Source organism: Podarcis liolepis (genome assembly GCF_965112155.1).
Source record: "Podarcis liolepis genome assembly, chromosome: 6".
Lineage (NCBI taxonomy): Eukaryota > Metazoa > Chordata > Lepidosauria > Squamata > Lacertidae > Podarcis > Podarcis liolepis.
This window is the reverse complement of record NC_139559.1, coordinates 94,627,192-94,643,850: the sequence shown is the minus strand read 5'-3', so window position 1 is coordinate 94,643,850 and position 16,659 is coordinate 94,627,192. Positions and strand designations below refer to the sequence as shown.

The window sequence follows — 16,659 nt, the reverse complement described above, 5'->3', positions numbered from 1 at the left end:
CTTGGCAGAATAGCAGCCAAGTCCATGAGGTCAAGGTCCCTTCAGCCCCCCCAATAAAATATTTGTGGAGTGCCCCCCCAAAGTTGATGGGCATTGCCACTCAAATGGTGTGCATGTGCCACATCTTGTGATCAATTATGTGGGGTTTACCTGCCCCCCCCCCATATTTTGCTTGGAAGAAGGAACAGGAGACCAAGTTCTACCCTGTCTTAGTCCTTGCCTCCCTTTGTAATTCTGCACATCTCTACTCTGATATCCTTGGCTAACCAACTGTTGTCCCTTTGTAGCAGAACTCTGCCTGTTCCCCACTGTTGCCTCCTCTGCAAAGAACTCATTCTCTGGACATGATGAGGTGTCCCTCCCCCCTCCAAACCCCATCTTTATCCCTAGGCCTTTGGTTTAATTCCTTAATCTTCCTCTCCAACTGTAATTAAGCTTAAATCCCTGTAACTGCATTTGCTCACATTTATCCTTTCATCTTCTGGCCTCTCCTACCCCCTCCCTTCCTCCCTCAGTGTCCATTTTAGATTGCAGGTTCTGCGGAGGCAGGGACCCGTCCATTTCTTTATTGCTTACAAAGCTCTGTAATGTGTCATGCAGATTGATGGGCACTATATAAATATAACCATCAAGATGATGCAAATCTACGCTCTTCGTTCCATTGTTGAATTTTAATGCAAGGTGTTCAATCCCGGGCATCTCCAGGTAGCTCTGGAAAAGACTTCTGCCTCAAGCCCTGGAGGACCCCCGAAAGTAACCCAAAAAGCTTTCCCAGCAAGCTCCCCCAAAGACTTAAGGAGCAAAGTAGGGTTGCAAGGTCCAAAAGAGGACAGGCTGTTGCTGCACCCTAATATTTGTGTAAAAGGGAATTCCAGAAAGTGCACTTTGCCGTGTAAGCTATACCTGCTGAAATTATGTCTTCTATGCAAGTATCAAGACAGAGCCTGTCCTTTTTCACACCTGGCCACCTTTTCTCGAGCCTCAGTTCCTCGTTGTAGAACAGGAACAGCACTGCAGGAATTGACATTGCAGGATTGATGGGAGGCTATGAACACTTTTGTGAGGATAAGTTCCACAGAGCTCAGTGGCTGCATTCACCAAGTCAAACTGTGGTTTAGTGTGAACGCATATATTCGTCAGGGAGGAGACTGAAGATTCTTCTAGCTAAGCCAAGGTTTGGCTTTGTGTGTCGTCTGAACTCTGTCCTGCTTAAACACAATCTGTAGTTTCCAGCTTTGGATGACACACACTGCTGAGCTAAACTGGGAAGCAGCAAATCAGCTCCAGTCTTCTTTCTGGAAGTCAGCACGTTTGCCCAGCCCCAGTGAGGCTGACCATCAGCACTTGATCTAGGGGGGTGGTGCGTGCATCCCCCCCCCACTGGACGCTGAGCTAAGGGGGTGAAAAATTGAAAGATGCTTTTGGGGGTGCCAATTTTTTTGCCTCACAAAGGGCGCCATATTAAGAGAGATTGCCAAAGTCAACCCCTGCTGACCTTAATGTGCAAACCAAACCAGAGGAACCTACTTCGGAGGAAGCATGCATAACACTGGGCTGCACATGACAGAGAAGTTCTGCCCCTGCTCTTGAGACTTAAGCTGTGGTATACATGTTTAGCTTGAAAAGCTGAGAAGGTTGTTCCATACACCACGGAAATCTTATGTTGCTCAACAGACAAGAAGGAGGGGGCAGAGATGTCTTTCCCTGATGCCCATTACCTCTCTTGTTTCCCTGAATCAAAATTCAGTTCACTGAAGCTGCCCTCTGCCCATGCGCAATGGCTGCCTAAAATGTACACCACTCAACTAATGGCTTTCCATGCTTCCTCTTGTCCCTCTGCTTCCCCCCATGGAAAACCGCTCCTTAGCACTCAAACAGAGCAAATGGCCATCCACGTTTTCCCCGGACTGAAGTTTGTTCCAATCTAGAAGCAAGTGGGAATGCCTTGAAGAATATTTAAAGGAAGACGGCATGAAGGTGATGAGGGCAAGTAGGATGAGCCTATGACCAGAAGTAGACAAGACGAGGTAAGTGATGGGAAGGGATGAAGAAGGAAGGGATGAAGGAGGATGGTAAAGATGTTGCAAAATAAGGAAGGTGAAAGGGGATGTCAGTGAAGGATAGGTTGGGAAGTCCAAATAAGATGATGACAAAATGATGAATGCATGTAAAATATAATCCAAAAAAGGCGTAAATTAAAAAAAAGAAAATAAGTTTGTTCCAATCTATCGCTAAGGAGTGGGTCAAGTGGAAAACTTGTTCAGACCTGTACTTTCTAAGCAAGAGACAAGCAGAAGTGTGGACCAGCTCTTAGTTGTGGCTTCCATTTTCTAACTGATGGAAGGTGGTTGAGCACATCAAACAGGAGTATTTCTCAAGAAGCTGCAGGATGCTGATGGATCATGTCTGGTATCACGCAGCTTCACACGCCATCGATGGGAGTGTGCTGCAGCCTGAGTAAGCAGTAATGTAAACACAGCTTTAGGGATGCAGTGGGCCACAGAGAAGTGCTGTCTTTCCAAAAGAGAGGGAAAGGGGTGGGGTGGAGAGAGAGAGAGAGAGAGAGAGGTTATACGCATGCACTCATCATGCCAAGGATGAACTGAGGAGCAGCGTCTCATCCTAGAAAGCCCAGGGAACCCTGAACTCCCCAGGCCTTGCCGTGGCTCTTGTTTGCGTGCCTGGGAGCAGCGGGCCTCCTGACACCTCCCCCAAGGGGATGGAAAGCTCCACAGCGAATTACTGGTCCCTCCTGAGAGAGGATAGGAAGGAGTTGGATGACGCAGGAAACTCATTTATTTTGCCCTCTGGCAATGCTCCGTAAACATCTTGTTTTGAAGGCGACGGAGCTGCCTCTTCCGAAAGAAAAATGCCAGTTCATTTAAATACCAGCAGCCTGAGCGCAAGGGAATAATGTTAAGGCTGCTGGGCTGTGCCTCTTCCCTGCCAACAGAGTAGCATGCACTTCTAATGCCAACGCATTAAATCCCGCACCTGAGCACATGCAGTTACATCAACACGCTAAGCATTCATGGTAAGTATTCCTAAGCTCCCTTCTTCTAAGGACTTCAGGTGGGAGAGTCAAGTGTGGCTGATCCAGGCTCAAAACCCCACTTAGTCATGAAGCTCACTGGACTGGTCATGGTCCCTCCAGCTACCCAACCTCACAGGGTTGTTGTGAGCATAAAGTGGCGCAAGGAGAACCATGTGCACTGCCTTGAGCTCATCGGAGATCACTTTTGTTCCCCTTTCTCTCTTGGGACCCTATGGGATTCCCGAGGAGCGCCACTTTTCCTAGTCAACTCAGTGACCCCCCAGCCCACTTGCAGATATAGACACCCCACAGCAGAACCCTGGAGAACAACACAACGCTAGCAACTTACCCTAACAAAATGTTAAGAAGGCATTCCCTAAAAGGGAGAAAATTGGGGCCAAGTGTGGTTTTCCAAAGGTGAGCACCAGAGACTAGGGGCAGTTTAAAAGCATGGCCATGGTGCACATAGGATGAGAAAAAAACAGGCAGTGCAAACAGGTGGAGAATAGAGGGGATTTACTCTAGAGGGGGAGGCAGGGAGCACATGTTCCCATTGTTGGCAACCTATATTACAGAACAACTACAGTTTGTAGGGACTCTGTTTTGTCTGCCTCAAAGCTAAACTTTTATGTGATTTCTCCTGTCCCAGCTGAATAAACTAATGCTATAAACAGAGTTGTTTGCCACTTGCGTTATCTCACAACTTTGTTCACTATCTAGTGAATGACCCACAATATGAATTCTCCAAAGATTGAATGTTGATTAGCAGAAAATCCAATTACTTATCCTCACACTTGCATTTATTTTTTTAAGTTTACAACAAGGCCAGAAAACCTTTTTTTAGCCTGAGGGTGACATTCCCTCGTGGATAACGTCCTGGAGGGGCACAGACCAGTGTTGGGTCAGGCCAAACTGTGGACACAGCAAGAAATGTAACTCTTATCTTTGTAGAGCAGGTTGCATTGCAGCTATATGAAAACCAATTGTTTCTGTAGAGGCCCTTTTGAGGAAGGGTCTTAGCTCAGTGGCGGAGCATCTGCCTAGAGAGACTCCTGCCTGAACCCCCAGCCACTCTGGGCAGCTTCCAGCAGAAAAATACAATGATTCATCTAGTATTAAAAGCTTCCCTAAACAGGTCTGCCTTCAGGTGTCTTCTAAAAGTCCGATAGTTGTTTATTTCTTTGACATCTGATGGGAGGGTGTTCCACAGGGCGAGCGCCACTACCGAGAAGGCCCTCTGCCTGGTTCCCTGTAACTTCACTTCTTGCAGTGAGGGAACCACCAGAAGACCCTCGGCACTAGATCTCAGTGTCCAGGCAGAATAATGGGGGTGGAGGCGCTCCTTCAGGTATACTGGGGCAGACACAATAGACAATAATAAGCTAAAAGGACTGATTGTGCAAGGCAGCTTCCTATGTTGCCACGAGCCCCTATGAACAGGTAAAACCCAAGCAAAAGCACTTGGGGAGAGTGGCAGAACCAAATCAGTGAGGATCATGGCTGGGTGGGGTGGGAATGGCCTGGAAGGACTCCCAAGAGTTGGCCTGGAGGATCACCCATGGCCCACAGGCCCAAGGTCCGCACCCATAGAAGAGCCTTAAAAAGCTCCAGGGTTCAAGGTCAAGGGGCTACTTAAGATCATAATTACATTCCAACTGTAGAAGACTTGACTATCCAGATTCTACATAGATTTCTACCCCTTTGTGCTCTTTACTGGAAGATGTCAAAGATATGGGATTCAAAACAAAGCATCAATAAAATGATCCCATGTAAAATCGGCAGTTGCACTTACTGTACACCTGACTGATTAATATCATTTCTATTAATTGCAGAACCCGAGTTCTCTTGATGCGTAATTTGACTGGGAGGTGGAAGGGAGTGTAATACGAACAGCCAGGTCTGTACGGCAGTATTTTAATGATCTGCACATTTAAGCTCCTCTTTAACACTGTCCATTTTTCCGGTGTTCATGCGATAGAAGCACAATCCACGAGGGAGTTCTCCTGCACAAGCTCCATTGTCCTGAGTGAGAATTACCTTGCATTGCTCCCATTCTGTTCGAGGAGAACTGTGCAGTAGAATTTCCACGTGGCTTGAGCTCCAAATCTGTAATACAATGTGTGTGTGTGTGTAACAATCTAGCAGCAGCATATTATTATTATTGACATTTTGGGCTGTCATTGTCAACCTGATTATGACTTTTAGACACCCTTGTACTATTATTATCCAGATTGCACCTTTCACAGCTGAGAAGCCCAAACTATTTAAGACTGACAAGAGCCTGATGCTTACAAAAAGAGACATGTGCACACGCTACATTTTGCCAGAGGTACCACTGAAGGTGTGGGCAGACCCCACCCCACCCTGATGCTTCAGACCACAATCACCTATATCTCTCATCTACCTGTTAAGTCACAATTGCTATAATGAATTAAATGGTCCTTATACTGGACAGTGTTCTCGAAGCTACAAACATGAGTCTGTCCAAACTGCGGGAGGCAGTGGAAGACAGGAGTGCCTGGCGTGCTCTGGTCCAGGGGGTCACGAAGAGTCGGACACGACTAAATGACTAAACAACAACAACAACAAATATACTGACTAAGCAGTTAATCTTTGAATGTATCCAAAACAAAGCCTTTGGATCTTGCTGAATGTGTCTCCCCACCTCTTGAAATCCAAAAATGGCATCCATCTGGTCCCTGTACCTAGAGAAGAGTAGAATCATAGAATCATAGAGTTGGAAGAGACCACAAGGGCCATCGAGTCCAACCCCCTGCCAAGCAGGAAACACCATCAGAGCACTCCTGACATATGGTTGTCAAGCCTCTGCTTAAAGACCTCCAAAGTAGGAGACTCCACCACACTCCTGGGCAGCAAATTCCACTGTCAAACAGCTCTTACTGTCAGGAAGTTCTTCCTAATGTTTAAGTGGAATCTTCTTTCTTGTAGTTTGGATCCATTGCTCCGTGTCCGCTTCTCTGGAGCTTCTCTGTAAGCACACTTTGGTGTAGTAATTCAGCAGACCTAAGCCATAAACTGCCAGGGAACAATTGGTGCACTTTTTTGTAGATTACTGATAGCTGAAAACTATTTGTTTCTCAATTCAAACTGAATGCATGCTATACGCTTATATCTTGGGGAAAATATTTTTGGAGTGTGTAAGAAGCCCCATCCTTCAGTGCACCACTGTTTTTGCAAGAGCCCCCATTAAATATATGCATCTCTCCTTATTGGAGATACAGCAAGCAGCCTTTCTTTATAGGCATCTGTTGCATTTCCACATCTGGAGTGCCTGAATCATCCAATCAGGCCCAATGCAAGACTGTGGCAGAATAGCCAACGCCCCAACAGAGGCTGCCATTGTAAAGGAGCAGTGAACCAATCAGAGATGCAGCAGGCGGCTTAACTTGAGAACAAGAATTTGTATGGGAATGAATAACTATGGGGAAATGGCAATTTTGGCAGGTGCTGAATGTCATTCAAGGATGAGAGGAGCCTTTCCACCCAGGGCTCTCCGTTCTACAAGGTTGTCAAGGTATGGGGGTCCTCCTCCTCTTGCTTCTAACGCTGTGATAGAGGTCTGTGCAGTTTGCATGCTTATGCAACTATCCTGAGAATTAGCTTTCCTTGTTGCACCAAGGTCAAAAATTAGCGTTCTTTGTTGCACCGAGGTCAAATGTGGCCCTTGGAACCAAACAAGTCCAACTGATGGTAACATCAGGCCCCAGTCCATCTATTTGGCAGGTGAGACATTTGTCCCAGGTGCTGGATCAGCCAGCAGGTGATCAAGTGAGGAACAGCAGTCAGAAAAACTGTACAAGAGAAAGAGCCAGAGGGGGAATATCTGTGTTTGAGGATGGGTAATTGAAAAAGAAGGGGTGCATCACACAACATTACAAAGACCTCGGGCCTGTGCAGTTTGGGGAAAGAGGGCACCTACCCTCAGATAAATCAATGCTTTTGGGGCACAAGACCAGATTCAACAACGTATAAGGAATTCTCTGTCAAACTGGCAGGCTTTATTACTGTCTGTAAATGTTACACCGTCTCCAAAGCCATCATGGAAGCAGAGAAAACCATGAGAGAGTGGTCAGCTTTACTCTACCGCACTCACAAAGTGTGTGTGATGAATAATCACATATGCTGCACTGTTGCAAGCCGTAGGTCATCCATCCTCAACTGCAAAGTGGCCAGTTATTTTTTATTTTATTTATTAAATTTGTATACTGTCCTTCACCCGTGGATCTCAGGGAGGTTTACAGCATAAAAATACAAGATAAATACACAAAATGCATAATATAAACTAGAATAAAAAGAAAAAAAACACAAACCAACATCCCCCCCCCCCGCTATTAAGGAACAGGGAAGAATTAGCCAACTGATTTGGTCTTGGCAGAACCAGATGTGTACCCATTTCTCTCATGTCCTGACTATTTTTTGCAATATGAATACTTCAGTTATTTAGAGGGATTCGCCAACACCTGCAATACCTATAAACAAGGGATACCATTTATTTCACCAAAAAGGTAAACCGAAATCCTTGCTGAAAGTTTGTGCCTATATGAACCCTGGCATTAAACACCCCTAACCTGATAACAGGCAGAACTGGTTTAATATCTGGTTTCCATCGCATATTTTTTTCCCCACCCCACTCTTTGCCTTTAACTCTAGATACACAATAGACCGAAGTTCAACACCTCCACCTGCATCTCCATGCTGAAAAACATCACCTGTTGAATATCTGCCTTATAGCTCATGCATGTTCAAAAGCTCTGGTGGGGACGGGGGACGGACGACAAAACAGGAACAAGACTTACTGCACTGTCTGCCACTCTCAGATACTTTCGGCTAGGGAAAGAAGCAGGCAGCCAAAATTTCTCCCTGACATCATCTGCCATCTTCTCTCCTCCCACTTCTCAGCTACGGGGCGTCAGAGCCCTTGCTTTGGGAGATCCTGGCTACCAGGGTATTTGAACTCTTTGCCCTCCCTCCACCAGCAACAGCACAGGAGAGCTTTACAGCCACCCACCTCTCCTCCTTTCCATTAAGCTCATACTTAGCATAATGCCTGGTCTGAAGGGAGGCAAAACAACCACTCCACACCACTGCGAGCACTTATGCTTAACAATAGCCTAATGAATTAATTGAAAATGCCCACTGGAGCTGACTAAACCCATGTCATTATATGTACTTTACTCTCATTTTACATTTATCCCCTCCGAAAGTAGAAGGATGCAAGCCACCTCCCTATTAAGCGAACACCAGGGCTCTGGGTTTAACAAAATGAGACCACTTCACACATTTTTAGATATACACCTAAGATGTTCTTAGTGTATTTATATCATCCAGGGGTACTCATCAGGGAACAGTTATTAGCCTCGTCTTCTTATTAAGTCTACACTTGGTGGCAAGCCCAGGTATGCCTAGTCTACATAATGTGTGAAGTGATCCTTACATTACATGAAATAAGAGCTGCTGATCTGGTACTGAGCAAACCAATTAAGAAAGGAACTTACATGGAGTCCAGCGGCAAGCCCTGCCAAACACCATATGAATATCCACTTTAAAACGGATATTTCCCTGTAACCCACAAAGCTTGTATTCACATTGCCATGCCAACAACTTGAGCTTCTTTTTAAACAGACACAAAACAACTGATTTAAAACAAGAAAAAACCCTCCCATGTTCAGAATTTTAACATCAAGCGTGGCGACTTTATTGCTCTCTTATTCTCTGCCGACAACCAAAGAGGGCTAATGTGCAATGTTGGGTGTAAATTTAGTATGGGCAATAAAATATATACATTTCATCCAACTTGCTTATCAACTATGCTCACTGCTAGCCTGCAGAATGTATTGTTATCTATGGTCTCCACAACTGTGGCTTTCAGGAGGTGGCTGTTCTCAGGACAGAGGGGTATCTACTGAGATTAGACCCAGGATTTCCTCAGAACAGGGCGTCTGATCTTTTGGCATGGTGGAGGAGGGATACAAAAGATGGTTAAATCTGTAGAATCCAAGTGGTTTTACTTCCTTAGGAGACAAGAAGGGGAGATTTCTTATTCTAACTGAAAGCAGATTCTGTCTTCTGAACTGAATTGGAAAGGGCTGATTTACATGGTATCTTAATACTGGGGAAGGAGATGGAATTAGCAGCCCTGAAACTTAGAATGTAGAACTCATGAATTGCATGTTGTCACATGTTCAAGGGCTAACAACCAACCTTTCTGCCACTGCCCCTTCTGGGAGGGGGGGGGGGAGTTAATTTCATTTGGCCAAACTTCCATTACAATTTGTTTGGGAGCTATAAAAATGGCCAAAACCCTCACCACAACCGAAGATGCTAGGGCTCAAGATTCACCTGTGGAAGCATCCCCCACCCTCAGGTCCTGACAGGTCCTGACCCATCATCCCAGGGGGGAAGATGGAGGCTGCAGCTACCTGGCCTGGTAACGGACATTCACGCTGCTCATGCTCTCAAGCGCTGATGATTACAGGTGCCACGACTGAGCCTTCACATCTGGCTCTGAGCTCCGAGCGAAACTAAGTGCTTGCACCCTCCTTTCTTCCCTATGGCAAATAGGAATCGATCTTAGAATAGGAGTGGGGTGGATACCCCCCCCCAACACACAGATTCCCTGCCTGCTTCCACCCCCACCCCAATGGAAAACATGCCCTGCAGACACAGACCTGGCTGGGGATGGGTGCCAGCTAACCGGGTGCGGCAATTAACCGTGGACTCGGTCCGCCGGCATGTCCCCCATCCTCCGCAGCCAACTGCGGCCCGATCCCCACCCCGGCCGGATCCCCAGCCTCTCCGGAAGCACTCGGACCACGCAGGTGCTGCTGCGCAAGAGCCCTGCCAGCTGCCCCCCCCCCTTGCTGGGGGCACCATCCCTGGGACTCCAAGACAGACAGGTGCGCCATCCCTAGGCACCCCACGCTGCCCGCCCCGACGGTGCCCAGGTCGCTTCCTCGGTGCCCCCCGCCCCCGTGCCCTCTTTGCCCCCCGCCGGACCCAGCTCGCCCAGCCCCGGCGAAGGAGAGTTCGCAGGAACTTTGGAGACTTACCCCGCAGCGCTGGAGGGACGGCGCGGGAGAGGCGCAACTCCACGGCGCAATCCAGAGAGGCCGCCGACCGCGGGATCCCGGCGCCGCCGCCTGGCTCTCCTCCTCCTCCTCACGGCCTTCCGGGAGAAGTTCGGCGCGACGGGCGGAGGCATCGACGGCGGCCCTGGGCAGCTGCCCCGCGAGGTCCTGGCCGGCGCAGGCTCCGCCGGGCCGCCGCGCGGGCGCTGCCCGTCCGCATCCCGGGCGGCGCGGTTCCCGCGGAGCGTCGGGGTTGCCTCCGACGGAGAGCGGGAGAGGCGGGCGGGCGGGGACGGCGGAGCTGGGGCGGAGTGGCGGGGCAGCCGGCGCCTGCCTGCCTTCCTTGGCTCCCTACCTGCTGCTTCCCTTCGGGCTCCGCGGGGGAGGAAGAAGGGGCCCCCGGCTCGGGGAGGAGAAGGCGCCCGGCAAGCGGCAAGCCCCGGCCCCGCGGCGCGCCGCCGCCCCCCCGCCCATGCTGGGGCTCCGAGCGCGGCCGCGGCTCTTCCTGGACGCCGCCGAAGCTGCCGGCACCTCGGAGCGCCTCACCTGCCGGCTCCCTCGCGGAAAGTGGCTCCCGGAGCACAAGGCGGCCGGCCTCCCTCCGCCGCCGCCCGCCTCGCTTGGAGGGATGCGGCTCTCGCAGCCAATGGGGTCCTCGCTCGGGCTCCCTGCGCGGCCCTGATTGGCCCGGGAGCCTCGCACCCGACGGGGGGGGGGGTTGGCCGTGGATCTCTCTCTCGAGCTGCGGCTCGGCTGCCCCTTCTTGCCGGGCGCGGCGGCGGAGAAGAACTTCTCGCTGCTGCCGCCGCCGCCTTGTTTTGGAGCGAAGAGCTGCTCCGGCTGGGATAGGGCCGGCGACGGAAGGGTTAAGTCTCGCCTGGCTCGACCGCAGAGGGATCAGAGAGGGGGGGAATTTGGGGTGCGGGCAGGGGCCCCCCTGCTCTCTCGGGCCCTCCTGCTGCTGCTCCTGAAATATCGAAACAGATTTGGCTTGGGAAGGGAGCCCGCCGTCGAGAGCAGGGAAGAGAGCAAACGCGAAGCATCAGCCAGACGGGTCTTTGCAGGCAGGAGGAAAGCGAGGGCCAGGCGGCGAGAAACTGCTAAAAACCTCTAGCTCTCCAGGGCATCGTTCGCTGGGCGGGGCTGCATTTTTTTAAATTTATTTTTAGGAGGGTGTTCCAGATGCAGCCTTGCTCTTGTTTGCAAGGGGCAGCCTACAATCAGGAAACTCAAGCACCCGAGAGAGAGAGCAGCGAAATGTAGCCCAAAGTACAGTGAACTCCCATTGGGAGAAGTTTGAGCACGTGCCTAACTCTCCCAGAGACATTAACGGGGCTTAAAATGGGTTAAAGTCCTGTGGACATGCCCACGGCATCTAACACAAATCCATCCCTCTCATCCTTCAGTGCACACATTCAGATGCTGCCCTTTCCAATACCTTTGTACATATACTTTCTGGTCCAGTGGCGTAGCGTGGGGGGTGCAGGGAGGGCGGCTGCACCGGGCGCAACATCTGAGGGTTAGGGGGCGCAAATCCATGGGTTAGAGGGCGCAAATCCACGGGTTAGGGGGCGCAAATTACTTGCCTTGCCCCGGGTGCTGACAACCCACGCTACGCCACTGTTCTGGTCACACATGTTCTTAAATCACAGGTCCACAAAAGCACTACATTAAATATGCCTCACCACCACTTGTTGTGTGTAATATCAGGCAAGTCCGTTCCGGGGGCCTAATCCTGCCCGTCGGTTGGTTTAATCCAGCCCCTGTGGCAGTTTCTTTCCTGGGGTAAAATCCTAAAAAGAAAACCTCAACAATTTCAATCCGTAAGAAAAAAGGTTAACAACTTTGGTCGGCCCTCACGGCCTTTCACTTCATCAAATCTGGCCCTCTTTGAAAAAAGTTTTGACACCACTAAACCTCTTGTGGGTCTCCTTGATTTTGGTGTAGCACAGTAGCCAAATGGCTGAGGCGTGTGATCTGAAAGTCGCTGGTTCAAATCTTGACTCTGCCATGAGTTTATCAGCTGGTGTTAGGCATGCTACTTGTTTGCAATATAAAAACATTTTCCAAGATCCCAGGATTGCAAATATGACCGTTGCAGGGGGGCTGGACTAGGAGGCCCTTGAGATCCCTTCTAACTCTACAATTCTACAATTCCTTAATTTGCAGTATGGGGTCTACCCTACAGGGTTGTTGTTTTTTTAAAAAAAGTTTTTATTAACAATTTCAACATAACAAATTATCAAAACATATCATATTCATTATTTCCCCCCCCTTTCCCCCCCTTCAAACCCTCCCTCCCCCCCTAGACTTCCCTCAGCTCCTCTCTGATTTCTCAGCACATATTATTCTCTGCATGTTATAAAATTATACATATCCTTACATTATCTATCTACCATGTTATCAACTAATAAATTGTGTATGATTATTCAAAACCTGCCAAGGAGTCCAATTCATTTTGTTGTCTTTTTAGATAAATTGTAAAAAACTCCCATTCTTCCTTAAAGTCGCAGTTGTCCTTGTACCGCAGTTTGTATGTCAATTTAGCCAGTTCTGTGTAGCTCATCAATTTTTCTTGCATACATAAATGAGCTCTTTGTTTTTCTTGGCAGGTCTTGTCCTACCCTACAGGGTTGCTGAGTCTGTGACATAATATGTGAGCACGAGACTCTTAATCTCAGGGTGGTGGGTTTGAGCCCTATGTTGGGCAAAGGATTTCTGCTTTGCAGGGGTGGACTAGATGACCCTAGTGGTCCCTTCCAACTCTGTAATTCTATGATTGTTGTAATCTTGGGTCGGTGGTTGTGTGCAGTAGGAGTGTAAGGTTTAATGGATCCAGGAGACTGATGGAACAGTCTTAACAAAGTTGCCAAGTATCTCCTTTGCCAGAGAAATTTCAAAGTAAAAAAGCCCACAATGACTAGGAAATAGAGTCTCCTCTAGAAGGCAAAAAGGGACACAAAAACAGTATGTCTTTCTCCCGTGAAGGCTGAAAAATAGGAACTTTGCAGGTGGCAAGGGGCGGGGGAGGGGACACCAACAGCTCTTTAATTGGGGAGAATCATAAGCCCTTTTTATGGCAGAGGAAGAGAACTTTCACTAGTGGGAAAACGTTGCCTCTTTCCCGAATCAGTATTTCCTACATTAATTCAATCCTTTAATTTTTGAAGGGTATTTTCAAGGCTATGGTTGCCTGCGCTTCTAAAAACTCAGAATCCTGTGGGGAGAGAGGAACCGTACCAAGCCGGGAGAGGCCTGGTGGCAGAAATGGGTACATTATATGCTAGCTTATGCAAATGTGGAATACCCAAGATTACTTTAGAAGCTGTTTATTCAGACTTTGTTTATCTGAGATTATTGTGCTTGTATCCCAGCCTCCCTCCAAAGAACCCAGGACTTCACGCAATGGTTCATATCTCCCCCGCCCCCCATGCAGACACAACTGCCCTGCGAGGTAGACTCAGTGAGGGGAAGGGGGAGTAGCAGGACTATGGTCAGGTCAGCCAGTGATTTGGGCCTGGGTCTCTCTGACCCAAGCCACACAGTGGGCAAGGTTCAGCCTCAGCCCCATCGCCACCCTCTTTCTTCTTGCTGCAACCTCTAAGTCCACCAAGACAAGAGAAGTCAGATTCAAAACAGTGGCTCAGGATTGGGGGGAAATATACACTTCAGAAGGGACGTGGGTGGCGCTGTGGCTAAACCACAGAGCCTAGGACTTGCCGATCAGAAGGTCGGCAGTTCGAATCCCCGCGACGGGGTGAGCTCCCGTTTCTCGGTCCCTGCTCCTGCCCACCTAGCAGTTCGAAAGCACGTCAAAGTGCAAGTAGATAAATAGGTACCGCTCTGGCGGGAAGGTAAACAGCGTTTCTGTGCGCTCCTCTGGTTCGCCAGAAGCGGCTTAGTCATGCTGGCCACATGACCCGGAAGCTGTACGCCGGCTCCCTCGGCCAATAAAGCGAGATGAGCACCGCAACCCCAGAGTTGGTCATGACTGGACCTAATGGCCAGGGGTCCCTACCTTTTATACACTTCAGAATATGGATCGTGGCACCTCTAAATTGGGGGTTGCAACCCTTCGGCACCAATGGCCATGTTTTCAATTTTGAGAGAGTGTATGGGTGCCAGTCACTCCTAAGGGTGTTCTTTATCCCAGATGAACCCACCACAGGAAGGATGAATCCTGGTTGCTAGGGGGAAAGAAAGAGCAAACTAAGGAGATTCCAGGGATGGGGAAATAAGTTAGAAGCATCTAAGTTGGGGTGCACTAAGGGGGGTTAGGAGGCAGAAGTTCTTTAGGGCTCCAGGGACCCCTATTGCCTGGTGTTCAAATGCTTGGGTACCCAAGGAAGGTCTTCAGGGGCACCAGGTTGGGGGCTAGAGAGACTTGAGCTGCTTCCTGAGCAGTCATATTTCGGGGCGGGATTCAGTTAAAGGTAAAGGGACCCCTGACCATTAGGTCCAGTCGTGGCCGGCTCTGGGGTTGCGGCGGTCATCTCGCTTTATTGGCGAGGGAGCCGGTGTACAGCTTCCGGGTCATGTGGCCAGCATGACTAAGCCACTTCTGGTGAACCAGAGCAGCGCACGGAAATGCCATTTACCTTCCCGCCGGAGTGGTAACTACTTATCTACTCGCACTGGCGTGCTTTCGAACTGCTAGGTTGGCAGGAGTGGGACCGAGGAATGGGAGCTCACCCCATCACGGTGATTCGAACCGCTGACCTTCTGATTGGCAAGCCCTAGGCTCTGTGGTTCAGACCACAGTGCATACCAGCAAATTCAGGTTGCCCACTTGGAGCAAACACCTGCCCTGCCCCCCCATTGGATTTTTTGTGATGGGGAAATACTTTGGAAAGTGTGGGATAGCTCTTGTTTGATACAACACCATAAAACTTTCCTGCACACAAATCAGGCGCTCGGTGAACAGATTGTATGGAAGCAGGCCTTGCATCTTAAAAATAACGGCTGTTGTAGGAGCCAACTCCTAGGGGCCGTGGGGACTTTGGTTCCCACTATAAAACATTTGAGGGGGCTGGGCCCCCAAATAGTTGATGGGCATTCCCATTCAAATGTTGTGTGTGCACTGCATCATGTGATTGATTATGTGGGGTGGGCCTTACCTGGGCCCCCACAATATTTTATTAAAGTTGGCACCCCTGACATCTATAGTTCTATAGTGCCAGAACTCCACACACACACCCCAAATGGATACAGACCTAAATAAATGTTCCCTTGTTCCCCATTGTTGGTCACTAGCAGATCATGAAGGGGCTATTGCTGCATCTTTCAGATATAGAGCATGATAACAACATTTTCCTGTAGAGATGAGAGAAGAGCCCCTCAGTGTTGTTATTTTAGGGTCAGGTAACAACTGAAAGGCCTTGGGCCAAGTTTGGCCTCCTGGGAAGCAATATTTGGCTCCTCAAGTTGTCAACCTAAAGTAGGGGTCTGCAACCTGTGGCTCCGGAGCCGCATGTGGCTCTTTTACACCTTTGCTGCGGCTCCGGGGCGGATACTAGCGAGGGGAGGAGGCGCATTGTGCGCCCCGACACTCCCCACTGTGGCGGGTGCTGTACTGGCTGTGACGTCGCATGGGGGCAGTGCGTGCGTTAGTCACGCACCGTCCCGACGTCACCTTCCTGCCCGCCCGCCCGCTACATTGTAAGGGGCATGTACGCTGGTCACTGCAGTGAAAGGGGGAATGTACACCGGTCACTGTTTTGAAGGGGAGTGAAGAACACACACACACAAAAAGGTAACTTGTTAATTTAACGTTTATTTCTATGAGGAGGACTAATTCTGAGGGGTCCAACAAAGAAATAATAAAAAAGTGACAAAAAAGTTATTTTTATAATGACGAGTTTTGCGGCTCCCAGTTTGTTTTTTCTTCGGAAACAGGTCCAAGTGGCTCTTTTTGTCTTAAAGGTTGCAGACCCCTGACCTAAAGGCAAAAGGCATAAGGGGACATTCTGTAGCAACAGAATTGCTGTCAGAATACTTTAGGGTGGGAGGGCATTGAGACCCTGCCTATTACCCCTCATTCTCTTCTCAAAGGCTGGTAAAACACCATCACAGCCCCGGTCTTAGAATGTCAAAAATAGCACAACAAAATCTCCCTGTTTCCCCCTTTCTTTCTCAAATGTAAGAGGAAGAAGAAGCTAAGATATCAACTTGAGCAGAGGGAGGTGAGAAGAGCGCTTTGATTCTGCCTGGGAAGCAAAGGACAGTGGTAAAGATTAAGGCTTTGGAAGGTCTGGGAACAGAAACGATTCGGAGATTTAGGGGACATCAAAGAATTAAACATTAGGATTAGCCAAGTGGCTCATGGGAACCAGATGTTCAGAATGTAAGGGAAAGGACGAAAAGTTTTGGCTACATGCTCTGTTTTTCCTTTCTTCCCCACAACTCCTCCTTTTGCTTCTGACCTTGACTTCTTACAAAGCAAAGCTGCCCACTGATATAAACCGAAATCTGTAAACCGTGGGGAGTTTTGGGTTGTTGGCTGTTGGCTTTTGTTTTGTTTTTTTTTTTTTAAAAGAA

At 49.0% G+C, this 16,659-nt stretch overlaps 1 protein-coding gene across 2 annotated transcripts in view; it reads right to left on the bottom strand.

The window, feature by feature from the left end:
• The window catches only part of BRINP2 (BMP/retinoic acid inducible neural specific 2), a 96,588-nt gene extending 86,343 nt beyond the window's left edge, over window positions 1-10,245 (bottom strand). The window contains exon 1 of one of the 2 annotated variants that reach the window (XM_083507113.1): window positions 10,105-10,245. The gene's annotated coding sequence lies outside the window, so the exon portion shown is untranslated. Of the gene's footprint in view, window positions 1-7,851; window positions 7,871-10,104 lie in introns of those variants that run through there. The other variant, XM_083507114.1, reaches the window with a different exon arrangement.
• Between the last annotated feature and the right edge of the window lie 6,414 nt (window positions 10,246-16,659).